At 32.6% G+C, this 18,917-nt stretch overlaps 1 protein-coding gene across 1 annotated transcript in view; it reads left to right on the top strand.

Annotated features, from left to right (window-relative positions):
• Nucleotides 1-7,858: 7,858 nt before the first annotated feature.
• LOC148951832 (uncharacterized) overlaps nucleotides 7,859-18,917 on the top strand; it is a 56,086-nt gene continuing 45,027 nt past the window's right edge. Inside the window, exon 1 of the mRNA XM_089089081.1 lies at nucleotides 7,859-8,003. The gene's annotated coding sequence lies outside the window, so the exon portion shown is untranslated. The remainder of the gene's footprint in view (nucleotides 8,004-18,917) is intronic.

Genomic DNA, 18,917 nt, shown 5'->3' on the forward strand with positions numbered 1-18,917 from the left:
GGACTCATTGGATTAGTAATCAGAATTGTAGTGCCCTATTTAAGAATCAAAGTGACTAGAACCCCCCCCCTCCTCACACACACACACACCCAAGCGTACTGTTTTCCTGAAATTTATTAAAAAAACTTTCCGAAAAATAATTTTTTCAAATAAAAGTAAAGGCTATTTTAAACTTATGCTCAGAATATACAAATACCTTTTAAAATTAAAACTCAAAACGACCAGAAATTTCTATTAAAGAATAAATGAAAACCAAAACGAACAGAAATTAAATAAAAAATCATAGCAAAAACATATAACAAGTAATAATATAAATTAATAAATAGATCTTAAAGCGATTAATGCTTAGATTTAATATCAAAATCAAGATTAATACGAAAAAAATATATTGCTATTTAATTACAAATGAAACTTAAAACGAACAGAAATGAAACAAAAAATCAATGCAAACAAACATACATTAGATATTAATTTAAATTAATAAATAAATCTTAATTGAGTGAAACTTAAATTTAATATGCAAATCAAGCTTGAAACAAACAAACATCATCACAAACAAGAGTTTGGGTATGACCTCCTTCTCTCACTGTAAAAGTCTAAAACCTAATGCGTTAATGGCGCTTTACTGAAAGCTATATGCGTCTTGAATAGTCTTGGGAAGTATAAAAACCATCAAATTCAACATTTGATACATAATGATATTAATTGTTGAAAGATCTATCAGTTCAACAATTTATTTCACTGCAATTTTATTTTTATTTTCAATGCTGTAAGAACTGGAAAAGAAAATATTTGTAGTATAATCCGTTTTCAGTTAAGCGCCAATGACGTAGTAGGATTTGGTTTTATTTACAGTTAGGAAAGGAGGCAATCTCCAAACACTTGTTTGTAGTGAAACTATATTCGTCTTTAACAATTTTAAAAACAGCTAATAAGTCAAACTGAATATTTGATTTATAATTATATTAGTTGCTGAAAGCTCATCAGTTCAAAATGTTACTATAATTTTAATGTTTATTTTCAATATTAAGTATAAAAGAAAATATTTGTCATAAAATTGGTTTTCAGTAAAGCACCAATGACGCAGTAAGTTTTAGACTGACGCAGTAATGATGCAGTAAGTTTTAGACAAAATGTCTATCTCAAAACTTTTATCTGATGCATTAAGGGCGTGGAGGAGGGGTGCTAGTTACCCTCTGATCTCTTTTGACTCTTAAAAAGTGAACTAGAACTATTAATTTACAATCAAATGAGCCCTCTCCGAAGTCTATACGAGCATCACTTTCATAAGAACTATATATTTCCCTAGAGCATTACACATGACGCCTGCCTCCATGCCCTGGCAGGTTGCGTCGACCCAGGAATTTTTCTTATCTGACCTTGAACTATTTTTAATGATGTCTCCATTATACAAATTTTATCGGATGTGCTTGGGGAAAAAAGGGTGTGTGGGGGGGACTGGTTGCCCTAGGATTTCTTTTGACTCTTAAAAATGAAACTATAATTTTCAATTTCCAATCAAATGAGCCCCCTTTGAAGTTTATACAAGCATCTCTTTCATAAGAACCATATACGCCCCCAGGACAACCCTTACAATATCTATCCCCCGGGCCCTGGGGGAATTTTTGTTATCTAATTTATGAACAGTTTCCAAAAGACTGTCTATCCAAAATTTTTAGCGGATAGGTTTTGGAAAAAAGGAGCGTTGGGGGGGGGACTAGTTGCCCTTAACTCTCTTGACTCTTATAAAGTGAACGAGAACTTTCAATATCCAATCAAATGAGCCCTCTATGAAGTATATACGAGTATCCCTTTCATAAAAACCATGCATGCCCTTAGGGCGTAAATTAGAACGCCTTTCCCTGGGCCCTGGGGGTTGTATTGACACCAGATTTTTTCTTATCTGACCTTTCAACTATTTTTAATAAAATTTCTATTTCAAAACTTTCATCAGATCGGATTGGAAAAGAAGGCGTAGGGGGGGGGGCTCGAACTTTCAATTTCCAAACATATGAGCCTTCTCTGAAGTTTATACGAGCATACCTTTCATACGATTCATATTTACCCCAGGGCATAACTTTCAACACCTAACCCTGGACCCTGGGGGGTTGTGACGACACCTGAGTTTTTGTTATCTGACTTTTGAGAAATTTTAACTTAATGGATATAAAAAAAATTTTTATAGGATGCATTTGGGGAAAAGGGGACGTATGGGGGGGCTAGTTAACCTCCATTCTCTTTTGACTCTAAAAAACTGAACTAGAACTTTCAATTTCCAATCAAATGAGCCCTTTCCGAAGTTTATACGAGCATCCCTTCCATAAGAACTATATATGTCCCTACAGCATTACTCATAACGCCTGCCTCCAGGCCCTGGCAGGTTGTGTCGACACAAGAATTTTTCTTATCTGACCTTGAACTATTTTTAATGATATTGTTATTATACAAAATTTATCGGATGGGCTTGGAGAAAAAAAGGGTGTGTGGGGGGGTCCCTACTTTGATCCCTACTCATGTTATTCTCAGCTTGTTTTGAGTTTGACTCTGATATTTAGTGTAATTTCTGTTCGTTTTGGGTTTTATTTATTTATTGATACTGATTTTTGGCAGTTGTATGCTTTGTATATTATTTTATTCTATTTTGTTCATTTTTGGTTTAATAGAGTTCTTTACTTTTTTTGAAAAACTTGTTTTGTGGAAAAAGTTTATTAATTAATTTGAATAAAAAGATTGTCTCAAAATTTCTATTAAATGTATCAGAGGCAACGCTATAGCGTTACCTATAGTAAAGGCCATACGGCTCCAATGTTTTATTATTATTATTAATTTTTTTTCCAGAGGCACTTCATATGGAAAGAGTCGTCATAAAAACTTCAAAGAGGGCTTATTCGATTGGAAATCAATAGTTCTAGTGCTCTTTTTAATAGTCGAAAGTGATTGGAGGGCAACTACCCCCTCCCCCGCTCATCATTTCATTCACCCAAACACATCCAATCAAAATTTTGAGATAGTCATTTTGTTCAGCGTAGTTGATTTCCAGCTGGAAAATATGTTTTTGAGGTGAACACTCCCTCACAATCCTCAAGGCAAGGGTTTTAAGTCATACTCTGGGGGAATATAAGGTTTTTATAGAAGGCGGTGTCGTAAAACCTTATAAAAAGGCTCAGTCGATTGGAAATTCAAAGGGCTAGTGCCCTTTTTACTAGTCAAAAGTGATTGGACGGCACCTAGCCCCCCCCCTACCCCACCCCCGCAGTCCCCCCAACACCAACAAACAAAATTTTTAGATAGCCATTTTGTTAAGAGTAGTTGATTTCCATATAGAAAATATGTTTTTGAGGAGGACACTCCCCCACAACCCTCAGGGCAAGGGCTTTAAGTTATGCCCTGGGGGCATATAAGGTTTTTATAGAAGGTGTTGTCGTAAAAACTTCAAAACAGGCTCTTTTGATTGGAAATTCAAAGGGCTAGTGCCCTTTATAATAGTCGAAAGTGATTGGAGGGCAACTAACCCCCCTCTCATGCCCACCTTTTCCCCAAACACATCCAATCAAATTTTGAGATTGCCATTTTAATAAACACAGTTTTAAGTAGTTTTAAGGGTTCGTTCGATTGGACGTTTAAATGGCTAGTTCCCTTTTTAATAGTCAAAAGTGGTTCTAAGGCAACTGATACCCCTTCCACGCCCACCATTTCCCCAAACGCATCCAATCAAAATTTTATACAGCAATTTTGTTCAACGTGAATAGTCCAAAGATTATATAGCGAGGCTTTTAGGGTTGATAGAAAATAACGGAGCCTGGGGGCGATGGTTGCAAGTTATGCCGCGGGGAATTTAAGGTTTTATTCAGTTCTATTGAGCAAAGCTAAGTGTTAACCGGACATTTTTGAACAATATTGATATTTTTTTTAAATTGTTAATCAGATACCGATATTTTTGGCGCCGTCAGACTAATTACAAAAAAAAAGACTTTTAAGGTAGTTTGTTCAAAGTAAAGTATCGAAATAAAAAATAAGAAAATCAACTAAGAATTTTTGGTTCTGGGTGTTATTAAGAAATGCCGTAAGTGTTTAACTTTACTGAGCAAAATTGGTATTTTTGTTTAATTTAAAAAAAAACGATATATATGACGGCTTTATACTTCACAACAATAAAAAATCAAAGCATTTTATAAGGGAGTAGCTAGATCACTAAGCTCATGAGGAAAAAATAATAAAGAATTATAATAAAACACAAAAAAAAACATATATCCGTATCCGGAAAATACAAAATTAAAATACAAAATACGAAAATACAAAATTTCTTATTGTGGTGGTTTCTGATGTCACCTCAAGGCTACTAATGAATTCTAAATATGACGGTGTATTTTTATCATGACTAACCCCTCTTTAGGCTGTTTCCCCTTTTTCTATAATTAAAAAAACAAGCTTATTTAACTGAAAGTAAGGAGTAACATTAAAACTTATAACGAACAGAAATTATTCCGTATATGAAAGGGGCTGTACCCTCCTCAACGTCTCGTTCTTTATGCAAAAGTTTAATATTGTTTAAAAAAAAGAGTTGTGAGAAAGAGTCAAAGTTTAGCGTAAAGAGCGAGACGTTGAGGAGGAGACGGCCCCTTTCATATACGGAATAATTTCTGTTCGTTATAAGTTTTAATGTCGCTCCTTACTTTCAGTTTAAAAACTTGTTTTTTTTTATTTAATTTTTGAACGTTTTTGAATTAATGCAGGTTTTGATTTTGGCTCACCGTACATGAATAATTAAAACGAATTTGCATATTAATTTTACTTTTATTTGGTTAAATGGCTTTCTCGACAGTTGTTTAATTTTATTTACGAACGTTTTTATTAGTAATAAATATACGTAAGTTACGAATTAACTTACGTAACGAACATCTATATTCATATATTTTAATACGTATATTAGAGGGTTCTCTCACTAGTCAATACCTTGCTTTTTACGGTAAAGTTCATATTTTGTTCCAATTCTTTAAAAATGACCCCTTAATCCCAAAGGCAATTAATTAGAATAAATAGCTCTGATGAAAGTACTAAAAAATCTTTCACTTAAAGAGCGAGGTATTGAATAGGGGGCGAACCCAATCATATACGTAATATTTTCTGTTCGTTTTAGTTTTTGTTGTTGGTTCTTACTTTCACTTGAAAAACTTGTTTTTTTTTTTATTTAGTTTATTATCTTTTTTTAAATAATGCTGAGAAATCCGGTGCCACCTTCATAGAAATGTCCCTTCCCCCATGAAAACTTACTCCATGGAAAGATCCTCCAATATAGCTCAGACATCACCAATACCAGAAAGAATCCTCCCTGAAAACGTCTGTATACTTCCCAATAGCCAATACTATATGTTAGCATTGGGTAAAGTTCATAACTTTCATCCCTCCCCCCGGGACTTTGGAGGATTAAGTCATCCTAAAAGACATAGCTTTCATATTGTCGACCATGCTGAACAAAATAGCTATCTAAACATTTTGATCGGGTGACTGTGGGAAATAAATGAGCGTGGGAGTGGGCCTGGTTGCCCTCCAATTTTTGGTCACTTAAAAACAGAACTAGAACTTTTAGTTTCCGTTTCAATGAGCCCTACCAAGATATTCCAGGACCACTGGGTCAATACGATAACCCCTGGGGAAAAAAAATTAACACGCATCCGTGATATTTCTTCTGGCAAAAATTACAAAATTTCACATTTTTCCAAGAAAGGAGCTTGAAACCTCTATTGTAGGGTTCTCTGATACGCTGAATCTGATGGTTTGATTTTCATGATGGTTCTATACTTTTTAGGGGGTCTTCCCCCCTTTTTTTTCGAAAATCAGCCAAATATTCTCAGGCACTGAACTTTTGATGGATATAACTAAACTTAATGAAACGGATATTTTTAAAATCAGCATTAAAATCTGATTCTTTTGATGTATCTATCCAAATCCTGTTTTTTGAGTTTCGGTTACTATTAAGCTGGCTCCTTACTTACAGTTCGTTACCACGAATTGTTTGATTAAGCTTCCCATTTGTAGAGGAAGTAATAATGCACAGACGCTCCTCAAAAGTCACGCTATCAAAAAGTTCGTGGTAACGCACTGTAAGTTATGGTAACTTGTTCAGATGGTAGCCAAAACTCTAAAAAATAGAATTTTGATAACGATAGACACATCAGATGAATAAGCGTTTTATCATGATACAAAATTATAAATTCATTCAATTTAATGTAAACTGTCAAAAGCTAAGATCCTGAAAAAATTTACTTGATTTTCAAAAAGTGGCAAACACTTCCAAAAACAACTGTTTTGATTAAGTGAACTATTTTATTTACTAATAACAGGCAGAAAGCTGATTCTTTAATTTAACGTTATTAATTTTAGATTATTATGCTTTTGTTATTGATAAGGATCGCTATTTACTTACCGTTCATTGCTTTGAAAAATTTGATTTTTTTTCCAACCATATCATATAGAAAAAACTGAATTCAATCACAAATAAGAACTCATTTTCAATGGTCAAAACATATTGGCAGGCAACCGACCATGGACCACCACAGATTTTTCCCTGGAATTTTCGAATCTGCTCGTTTTTCTTTTGCTAACTCGTACCAAATATATAGTCCAGAATTTCTGCTCATGTACCCGCCCCAAGTAGTAAAAATGCTCTTAAATAACCATCAGAAAATAAACGAATAAATTATGGCTCTCGATTGATTGTATTAAATCTAAAAAAATTTTACACCGTCCATAAAATAGGCAACTTTTAGAATAAAATTATAATTCTCTTACGAACTCAAGTAATTTCGGTACTTCTGCATTATACGGTACCCACCGCTATAGACTGTACAAACAAACCAGACAGGAAAGCAGACAAACGGGTATTTGCTTGATAAATGGTACGCAAAGCGTGATTTGTTATTGCGTTTATAATATTTAAACTGATGTTTTTTATGGTTTAGGGAGGGGGAAAGGTACCTAGATTAGGTTGCGTATTTAATATGTGCTATGCTTTACCCCCACCCCCACCCCCATCCCTAATGGGCTAATATATTGCCCAAATTTCTTTCAAAACTATTATATATTCATCGTATTTTATTTTATTTCATTAGCGTTAACCAAACTTGACTTCTTTCGTGGGTATCGTATAATGTACAAGTACCGTAATTTCATTTAGAAAGCAAAAAGTCTCTTGGTACTATTGTATTATGCGGACACCGCCATATACTGTATCAAGGAAACGAGATGCGAAACCTGCCAAACGGGTTATTTGCAAGACACCGCTTTAGAGAATGGACTGCAAAGCGTGGTTTTCATTGCCTTTACGATATTCAAACTGTTGTTTTTTGGGGTTTAGGGGGGGGGTACCTAGGTGAGGCTACGTATTTAATATATGATATGCTTTACCCCCCACCACCCCTAATATGCAAATATTTAGCCCAAATTTGTTTCTAAACTTTTATATATTCATCCTATTTTATTTCATTAGCATTAACCAAACATCTTTCGCAGTGTCCGCATAATGCACCAGTACCAGTTTCTCTTTAAGCTCTTTACCTTTCTCTGCTTAAAGTTGTCTTGCATCTTTTGAAATTAGCTCAATAAATAGGACAAACAATTCCACTCTTTGTTTATTAGGCATCCTATCACCTAGAAAAAAAAAACGATTATTACCTCCTGGCCGTTTTGTCGGGTAAAAGAGACATTCATTTATTTTTGCGCCTTGCGTTCACCGGTCGTCCGCGATTGGTTAGAGACCTGGCCAGAGGTTGTCCCTTTGCAAGGAATTAAAAGAGGATTTCTATTATATGCTTTAGTTTCATTTAAGCTTTACTGCAGGTTTAAGCTGTATAACCATTATTTCTATAAAATACATTTTTTAATTGGGTTTTTGGGCTTTTGTTTCTTCCCATGTTACGTGCTAGGGTTGAGCTAATGGGATTTAAACTTATATTCTCTTAGGGTAAAAACCCTTCGTGCTGAGTTGGATATACCTTGACGAAAAGGTAACTAGAAGTTTGATATTGTGGGTTAGGGTTATTGTTCCTATAAGTGTTTTTCATCTTTTCGGCTATACCCATAATGTATTCTGTCTCTAGGCTAACTCCCTATTTAACAGCCCAAGGTGCCTGCTGGATCATATTAGATCGACGTGGAGGGATTCTGAGGGCAAATTTTGAGAGGTAACGCTGTAGCGTGGCCTATAGTAAAGATCATACTACTTCCATTTTTTATTATTATAAATTAAAAAAACTTTCAAAAAATAATTTTTTCAATTATTATTAAAGGCCATATTAATGAATATCAGAATAAACAAGAACCTTTTAAAATTCAAACTCAAAACGACCAGAAATTACTATTAAAGAATAAGTAAAACCCAAAACGAACAGAAATTAAATAGCCTAAGCAATCATAGCAAAAAACATGAAAGCACTAATATAAAGTAATAAATAAATCTTAAAACGAATAAAGCTTAAATTGAATATGCAAAGCAAGCTTAAAACGAAAAAAAATTGCTATTGAAGTATAAAGGAAACGCAAAAGAAACAGAAATTGAATGAATAATTATAGCAAACAATCATGAAATAATTACTAATATAAATGTATAAATATATCTTAAAACGAGAGAAACTTAAATTGAACATCCAAATAAAGCTTGAAACGAACAGTATTCACTAAAAACAAGAGTTTGCATATCGCCTACTTCTCTCACTGTAAAAGTATAAAACCAACTGCATCATTGGCGCTTTACTGAAAACTATACGTGTCTTGAACAGTCTAGGAAAACACAAATAAAATCAAATTGGATATTTGGTATGTAATAATATTAATTGTTGAAAGATCATCAGTTATAGTTTTTATTACACTGAAATTTTTATTTTCATTTTCAATGCTGTAATAACTGGAAAACGAAATATCTGTAATATAATTCGTTTTCAGTGAAGCACCAATGACTTGGTAGGCCTTAGGTTTTTACAGTTCAGGAGGGGGCAGTATCCATATTCTTGTTTGTAGTGAAACTATATTTGTCTGAAACAGTCTTGGAAATAACTAATAAAATAAAACTGAATATTTGATATATAATAGTATTAATTGCTGAAAGTTCATCAGTTCAAAATTTTACTCTTATTTTTATGTTTATTTTCAATATTAAGAACAACAAAAGAAAACATTTTTAATAAAATAAGTTTTCCATAAAGTGCCAATGACACAGTTGGTTTTATACTTTTACAGTAAGAGAAATAGGCGATATACAAACTCTTGTTTTTAATAATTTTGTTCGTTTCAAGCTTGACTTTCATATTCAAATTAAGTTTCACTCGCTTTAAGATATATTTATTCATTTATATTAGTAACTCTTGTGTGTTTGTTTGCTACGATTTTTTATTTAATTTAAGTTCGTTTTGGGTTTCATTTATACTTTAATATCAAAATTTTTTTCGTTCTAAGCTTGATTTGAAAATTCTATCTAAGCTTTACACGTTTTAAGATTTATTTATTAATTTATATTAGTACTTGTTGCATATTTTTGCAATGATTGTTTTTTTAATTTCTTTTCGTTTTGGGTTTCATTTATTCTGTAATAGTAATTTCTGGTCATTTTGAGTTTTAATTTAAACAGGTGTTTGTACCTGCTGATCTTAAGTTGAACCTGGCCTTTACTTTTCTTTGAAAAACTTCGTTTTCGTAAAGTTTTTTTAATTAATTTTTGTTCATCTTTGATAGTAAAAAGTTTCAATTTCTTATAAGAAACCCTTATTTCAAAATCAATTTTTTTTTAACCTCAAACTTTCATCGAAGTATCAAAACTAGTATTAAAGTAACAATATTAAAGTAACAAAGTATCAAAATTACTAAAGCATCAAAGTAAGCAAGGTATCAAAGTAAACAAAGTACCAAAGTACCAATAAGCAACCTACATAATTTATAGTTCATGCAACGTAAATCGAAGTTGCCACGTAAATCGCTAAATCCAAGTATCAAATTAAACAAATTATCGAAGTAACAATAATTAATTTCTGTAACTCAGAGCCGTTTCCCCTGGGTTGGGAGGGGGTTCAACCCCGAAAGTATAATTGTTTGGCCTTTGAATTATTTTGAACAGAAATCAGAAATCATTTATTTAAAGACAGCTTCCGTAACTCAGAGCCATTTCCCCGGGGTTGGGAGGGGTGCTCAACCCCGGAAGCATAATTATTTGGCCTTTGAACTATTTTGAACAGAAATCAGAAACCATTTATTTAAAAACATATATTTAATAGTCGTAGATAAAAATCACAAACTAAATGTCGCTGTCATTTACAAGCCTGGTTCTAAGGCATTTTGTTATAGTTCTAAAGCATTTTGTTAGGCACTGGTAAAAAACGGCAGGAATGAATTGTTAAATTGATTGTTTCTGCAAGGCACTGGCACTAATTTGTTCTTCTGCCTGGTATTAAAAACTGAGTTGGCAGCAGGGGGTAGAAAATATCGGTGCTTTGGGCTAGCAAGGAGAAATTGCCCGAAACGCATTATCAACTGAAACCTGCGATCTCTAAGAGTTTCAATCCTTAAAGACTCAAGAGCGGACTTATCATCTACAGATTTTTCGCTAAGGATGATTTTAACAGCTCTTTTTTGGACACTTTACATATCATCACTTAACTATTCAATTTTATGTATCTGAGGCCCCCTAACGGGGCATGCATATTCTAACATGGGACGTTTGTAATTTATATATGCCGTTTTCAGATGATTTACTGGGAAACCCAAGCGGCGCAAAGAACATAGTACACAGTTGCCTTTCTGGACTAGCCCTTGAACATGAGTACTAAATGAGCAATTAGCACTTAAATTAACTCCCAGGACTGTAAATGACGATACAAGCGGAAACCAGGGAGTTTGGCAAACTAAATCTCAATTCAGCGGATTAAATCTTACGATTTTGGTTTTGCTTTCATTGATCTGCAAACGATTTGTACTACATACTTCTTTCAATTATGTTAAAAGGTCAGGGCTGAATTGGGGCATAGCTTGGTAACTGTGAACGGGCTGAATTGGGGCATAGCTGGGTTGCATCTACTGTGAACTTAAGAAGCGCAGATAGATCATCCACGTATTTGAATTGGTCATCCTTGTTGTCTATATTATAATCAATTACCACAAGGACCCCACATATAATCGGGCTAATTAATCTCCTTTATTCTTTGCCTCTTAAAAAACTAGAACTTTCAATTTCCGATTCAATAAGCCCCCTCTGAAGTTTATACGAGCATTCTTTTCATAAGAACTGTATAGGCTATGCTTCCAGAGCATAACTTACATCGCCTGCTTCCAGGCTCTGGGGGTTGTGTCAACCCTGGGTTTTTTTTTCTGATCATTGAACAAATTTTAGCAAAATAGCTATCTCTAAATTTTTATCGGATGGATTTTGGGAAAAAAGGGCGTGGGGGGCCTAGTTACCCTCTAATATCTTTTGACAATTAAAAAGTGAACTAGATATGTTCATTTCCTATGAGATGAGCCCCTTCTGAAGTTTATACAAGCAGCCCTTCCATAAGAATCATCTTTGCCCCCAGGGCATAACTTATAACTTCTGCCCTGGGACTCTGGGGGTCGTGCTGCCTTTGAAATTTTTGCTATCTGATTTTTGAACTATTTTTAACACAATGGCTATCTCAAAATTTTTCATCAGCTGCATTTTGGGAAAAAAAGGCGCTAGAGGGGGGCTAGTTACCCTCTGATAACTCTTGAATCTGAAAAAGGGCGCTAGAACTCCTAATTTTAAGCCAAATGAGCCCACTCATAGGTTTATACGATCGCATCTTCCATATTAAGTGCCTCTGGGAAAAATAATAAATGAATAATAAAACATTGAAGCCTTATGGCCTTTACTATAGGCAACACTAGCAGGGATGACCCTATTGATACCACGATCACACCACTGCTGCCATCTACAATTTAGTCTAACTCTGACCCCACACCATATATGGGCATAGACTCCCTAGGGGAAATGGATTTCCAAGAAATTGATTGCGTAATCGATGGGGAGAGACTTTCCGAGAAATTGATTTGTTGGTGTTCGTCCAGGAGAATTGTCTCCGGGTGAAGTTTGCACATGCGCTTTCAAGGTCAATTGATTTGTTGGTGTTCGTCCAGGAGAACTGTCTCTGGGTAAAGTTCGCATATGCGCTTTCAAGGTCAATTGATTTGTTGGTGTTCGTCCAGGAGAATTGTCTCCGGGCGAAGTTTGCATGATTTGTTGGTGTTCGTTCAGGAGAATTGTCTCCGGGCGAAGTTTGCACATGCGCATTAACGGTGGGGACGATATATTTTGATCTTAGAGATGAAGAGATTAACGCGGGAAAGGGTTTCCTAGGAATTTTAAATGTGACAGTGCAGGGATGCCAAAACAAAAGGAACACGCAGAAATTACGTTTAGGTATTATTTGGGCGAAACAGTTTTGAGACATTTTAGAAGATGATTTAAGCGAAACCGTTTAAGGCATTTTAGAAGATGATTTTAGAAGATCATTTAGAAGAGGATTTGAGGGTGAAACTCTGTGGTCGTTATAATACACAAGATCCATTTGAACAGTGTTGTGAGGTCCCCTACCCCAACAAGCCTCCTAACCAAACCCCAAAGGGCTCCGACCCCCCTACGCCAACCCCAAAGGAACCCTCCCCCCCCCTCCGCCTTGACGCACAAAGGCCCCCCGGGCCCCCAAAGGTCCCCCGGCACCCTAAAGGCCCCCGAGTCCCCATTATTTAATATTATTATGTGCACTTGACACATAGAAGGGCCCCCACATTTCAAAAGGCTTTATTATATCTTTTCAGAACAAGTTCTTTACGTAATGTCCCTCTTAAATCCCCTTTACAAGTTGAAGTACTCATCGTTTTCCACACAACTTTACTTTAAGGCTTTTTGAATACCCCAACGCCAAGCAATACTTTTCAAAAGGCTTTTTTATATTATTTCAGAACAATTTCTTTACGTAATGTCCCTCCTAAACCAATTTTACATTATGAAGTACTCATCCTTTTCACCCACAACTCTATTTTATGGCTTTTTGAATATCCCATCACCAAGCAATACTTTCAAAAGGCTTTTTTATATCTTTTAAGAAGAAAAATCAAATATTATTAATAAAATCATATGTATTTTAAATGTGTGCATCAAAGTAACAACAATCTTCTTTATTACCACCAAATGTTTACTGAACACACACAATTTTCTCTTAGAAATAATATTTTTTATCAGTGATAACACTTTTTCTGGTCGAACTAACAAGTTTTCTACCAAAGATAACAAATTTGTTCTTAGAAGTAACATTTTTTTACTTTTATAAAAACTTTTCTGTCAGAAGTAGAAAGTTCTGATTAACACTAACAAACCTTCACATCAAAGAAACGACATTTTACCTTAAAACTAACATGCTTTTATTGAACATACACAAATTTCTCTTAGAAGTAACATTTTTCCTGAGTGATAACACTTTTTCTGTTCGAACTAGCAAGTTTTCTACCAAAGATACCAAATTTTTTAATAGAAGTAACATTTTTTTATTGTGATAACAACTTTTCTGTCAGAAGTAGCAAGTTCTGCTTAACACTAACAAACCTTCTTATCAAAGTAATGACATTTTACCTTAATACTAACATACTTTTACTAAACACACACAAATTTCTCTTAGAACTAATATTTTTCATCAGTGATAACACTTTTTCAGTTCGAACTAGAAAGATTTCTACCAAAGATACCAAATTTTTTCTTAGAAGTAACATTTTTTTATTGTGATAACAACTTTTCTTTCAGAAGTAGCAAGTTTTGCTTAACACTAACAAACCTTCACATCAAAGTAACGACATTTTAACTTAAAACTAACATACTTTTACTGAACACACACAAATTTCTCTTAGAAGTAATATTTTTCATGAGTGATAACACTTTTTCTGTTCGAACTAGCAAGCTTTCTACCAAAGATACCAAATTTTTTAATAGAAGTAACATTTTTTTATTGTGATAACAACTTTTCTGTCAGAAGTAGCAAGTTCTGCTTAACACTAACAAACCTTCTTATCAAAGTAATGACATTTTACCTTAATACTAACATACCTTTACTGAACACACACAAATTTCTCTTAGAAATAATATTTTTCATCAGTGATAACACTTTTTCAGTTCGAACGAGCAAGTTTTCTACCAAAGATACCACATTTTTTCTTAGAATTAACATTTTTTAATGGGATAACAACTTTTCTGTCAGAAGTAGCAAGCTCTGCTTAACACTAACAAACCTTCTCATCAAAGTAACGACATTTTACCTTAATACTAACATACTTTTACTGAACACACACAAATTTCTCTTAGAAATAATATTTTTCATCAGTGATAACACTTTTTCTGTTCAAACTAGCAAGTTTTTTACCAAAGAAACCAAATTTTCCACTTCAGTTCAGATTTTTCTCAAAGAGATGAAAAAATTTAAAATAATGTTCCAAATTTTTCATAGAAGGTAGAAAAGTTCAAGTTCACTTCTGAATTTTACCAAAGAACACAATTCAATTCTAATTTCTCCAGAGAAAATGCAAATCTTCCACTCCAGTTTTAAGTTCACCAAGACACAAAGAAATTTAAAATTCTGTTCTAAATTTTTCCGTAGTAGATGGAAAAATCTATACCATAGTTGCGAATATTTGCTATGAAGAAAGAAAGTTCTACTTCAATTTTAAATTTTCTCAATGAAGTGAAGAAAAGTTCAACAACGATTCTGAATTTTCTCAAAGAAAAGAAATAAGTTATTGATCAATTCTATTTTTCCAAAATAATATAGAAATTTTCCACTTCAATTCAGATCTTTCTCAAAGAGATGAAAAAAATTTAAAATACTGTTCCAAATTTTTCATTGAAGATAGAAAAGTTCAAGTTCTCTTCTGAATTTTACCAAAGAACACATTTCAATTCTAATTTCACCAGATAAAATAAAAAGCTTCCACTTCAGTTCTTATTTCCTCTAAGACACTAAAATTAAAGTTACAATTCTAAATTTTACCGTAGAAGATAGAAAAAGTTATACCTTAGATGCGAATATTTACCTTGAAGATAAAAAGTTCCACTTTCATTCTAAATTTTCTCAATGAAAAGAAATAAGTTATTGTTCAATTCTATTTTTCCAAATAATATAAAAATTTTCCACTTCACTTCAGATTTTTCCCAAAGAGATGAAAAAATATAAAATAATGTTCCAAATTTTTCATAGAAGAAAGAAAATTTCAAGTTCTCTTCTGAATTTTACCAAAGAACACAATTCAATTATAATTTCTCCAGAGAAAATGCAAATTTTCCACTTCAGTTTTACATTCACCAAGACATAAAGAAATTTAAAGTTCTATTCTAAATTTTTCCCTAGTAGATAGAAAAAACTATACCATAGTTTTGACTATTTTCCCGGAAGAAGAAAAGTTCAACTTCGATTCTGAATTTTCTCAATGAAAATGAAATAAGTTATTGATCAATTCTATTATCCCAAAATAATATACAAATTTTCTACTTCACTTCAGATTTTTCTCAAAGAGATGAACAAATTTTAAACACTGTTCCAAATTTTTCATAGAAGATAGAAAAGTTCAAGTTTTCTTCTGACTTTTACCGCAGAACACAATTCAATTCTAATTTCTCCAGAGAAAATAAAAAGCTTCCACTTCAGTTTTAAGTTCACCAAGACATAAAAAATTTAAAGTTCAATTCTAAATTTTTCCGTAGAAGATAGGAATGGTTATACTATGATTGTGATTATTTTCCATGAAGATAAAAAATTTCACTTTATTTCTAATTTTTCTTAAATTCAGTTAGTTCATCTAACCACCAAAAACAATAGATTAGCTTAAGTTAGGTTAGGTATAAATAAATATTAATAAATAATTAAAAACATTTCTTCATGTTTAAGTTAGTTTAGGTTAACTTATCCTGAGCGCTCATGATAAGCTAACCTAACCTAACTTAAACATGGTAAAAAGTTGACCTGGGGGGATTTTTCGGCAAGTATGGTTAGGTTAGGTTAGGCTAGATTAAGTTAGGTTAGGTTAGGTTAGCCTACGTACGCATGCGTACGTACGCTAACCTAACTTAACCTAACCTAACCTAACTCGCCGGAAAATCCCCCCAGGTCGACTTTTTACCATGTTTAAGTTAGGTTAGGTTAGCTCATCATGAGCGCTCATGAGAAGTTAACCTAACCTAATCTAACTTAAACATGAAGAAATGTTTCTAATATTATTAATATTTATTTATACCTAACCTATTGTTTTTGGTGGTTAGATGAACGAACTGAATTTAAGAAAAATCGGAAATAAAGTGAAACTTTTTATCTTCATGGAAAATAATCACAATCATAGTATAACCATTCCTATCTTCTACGGAAAAATTTAGAATTTAACTTTAAATTTTTTATATTTTTGAGAAATTGTGAACTGAAAAGGAAGCTTTTTCATTTTCATTGGTAAATTTCAGAATTGAGCTAACTTTTTTCTCTTCTCTAAGAAAATTAAGAAGAGAACTTGAACATTTTGCACTTCTTCGAGAAAACTCAGAATTAAAGTGGAACTCCATATTTTTATGAATAATATTCATAATCAAAGTATAACTTTTCCTATCTTCTATGAAAAATTTGGAGCATAACTTTAAATTTTTTCATCTCTTTGAGACAAGTCGGAACTGTATTTAAGAAAATTTAGAATTAAAGTGAAACTTTTTATCATCATGGAAAATAATCACAATCATAGTATAACTTTTCCTATCTTCTATGGAAAAATTTAGAACTGAACTTTAAATTTTGTATGTCTTGGTGAACTTAAAACTGAAGTGGAAGCTTTTCATTTTCTCTGGAGAAATTAGAATTGAATTGTGTTCTTTGGTAAAATTCGAAGAGAACTTGAATATTCACGATCAAAGTATAACTTTTCCTATCTTCTATGAAAAATTTGGAACAGAACTTTAAATTTTTTCATCTCTTTGTGAAAAGTCAGAACTAAATTTAAGAAAATTTAGAATTAAAAAGAAACTTTTTATCTTCTTGGAAAATAATCACAGTCATGGTATAACTTTTCCTATCTTCTGCGGAAAAATTTAGAACTGAACTTCAAATTTTTATGTCTTGGTGAACTTAAAACTGAAGTGGAAGCTTTTTATTTTCTCTGGAGAAATTACAATTGAATTGTGTTCTTTGGTAAAATTCAGAAGAGAACTTGAACTTTTCTATCTTCTATGAAAAATTTGGAACAGTATTTAAAATTTTTTCATCGCTTTGAGAAAAATCTGAAGTGAAGTGGAAATTTTTTTTGTTATTTTGGGAAAATAGAATTGATCAATAACTTATTTCATTTTCATTGAGAAAATTCAGTACCGAAATTGAACTTTTTTTCTACCAGGAAAATATTCACAACTATTGTATAGCCTATTCTATGAGCTACGTAAAAATTTAGAATAAAACTTAAAATTTCTTTATATCTTGGTGAATGTAAAATTGAAGTGGAAAATTTGTATTTTCTCTGGAGAAATTAGAATTGAATTGTGTTCTTTGGTAAAATTCAGAAGAGAACTTGAACTTTTCTATCTTCAATGGAAAATTTGGAACATTATTTTAAATTTTTTCATCTCTTTGGGAAAAAGCTGAAATGAAGTGGAAAATTTTTATATTATTTGGAAAAATAGAATTGAACAATAACTTATTTATTTTCATTGAGAAAATTTTGAATTAAAGTGGACCTTTTTATCTTCAAGGTAAGTATTCGCATCTAAGGTATAACTTTTTCTATCTTCTACGGTAAAATTAGAATTGGAACTTTAATTTTTGTGTCTTTGAGGAAATAAGAACTGAAGTGGAAGCTTTTTATTTTCTCTGGTGAAATTAGAATTGAAATGCGTTCTTTGGTAAAATTCAGAAGAGAACTTGAAATTTTCTATCTTCAATGAAAAATTTGGAACAGTATTTTAAATTTTTTCATCTATTTATTTATTTTATTTATTTCCCTCAAAAACGAGGAGTATAAAAGATAATTAAATAAATCTTCAAAAATCCAAATAACACACCATCAAACATAGCAACAATTTACAAGTTGCCCAAAAGAAAACTTAATCAAATGCAACAAATAGTAATAATGAAATCATGCACTTTTTAAACTATAGAAAAAAAAGGAAAAAGATTATGAACATAAAGTATATTTTCAGCTTTACGGTAAAAATTATTTATTTTTACCTTGGCTATTTCCAACGGCTCTTTAATTTTAAATTTTGAAACTAATTCAGTATTACTAAAGGAAATTGGAAAACCAAGTAAAAACTTACAATATTTAAAATAACAAACGCGAATTGCTGAAAAATCACAAATTTTAAAATCTCGAAGAAGAAGGGAAGGATAAAGAACATGCGGGAGGGCTACTGCATTAAAAAGAGAACCTAGAATTTCACGACGATAAACACCACGTAGCCGTATTATGGAACCAAACGCCTTTCTAATTTTTTCTTGAATATGTAAAATTAGCATCGACTTAGATTCACAAGCTGAAGCAGAATAAGGTAACCCAAGATAAACAACAGCATCAGAAACCGGAAATGATATATTTCTATCACAAATTAATTCAGCTCGGTCATTAACATTAACGGGAAAATATTGACATTTTTTAATACTAATAGAAAGGCCACGAACATTAAGCAGACTAGAAAGGGAATTAAAATTCTTAATTAGACTAGCTTTAGAACGGCTCAATAGGATAATATCATCAGCATATGCAAGAAAAGACACATCCCGTCCCCAAGAAATAAGGGTTGTAGATAAAGAACGAAGACACTCCGCCAGACATGCGTTAAAAATATAAGGAGATAAAACCCCACCCTGTCTCACGCCCCGACCCACGGAAATTGGATTAGAAAGAGAATCAGA

Source organism: Artemia sp. Qi Xiang Cuo, chromosome 5 (assembly GCF_049724085.1).
Source record: "Artemia sp. Qi Xiang Cuo chromosome 5, ASM4972408v1, whole genome shotgun sequence".
Taxonomy (NCBI): domain Eukaryota; kingdom Metazoa; phylum Arthropoda; class Branchiopoda; order Anostraca; family Artemiidae; genus Artemia; species Artemia sp. Qi Xiang Cuo.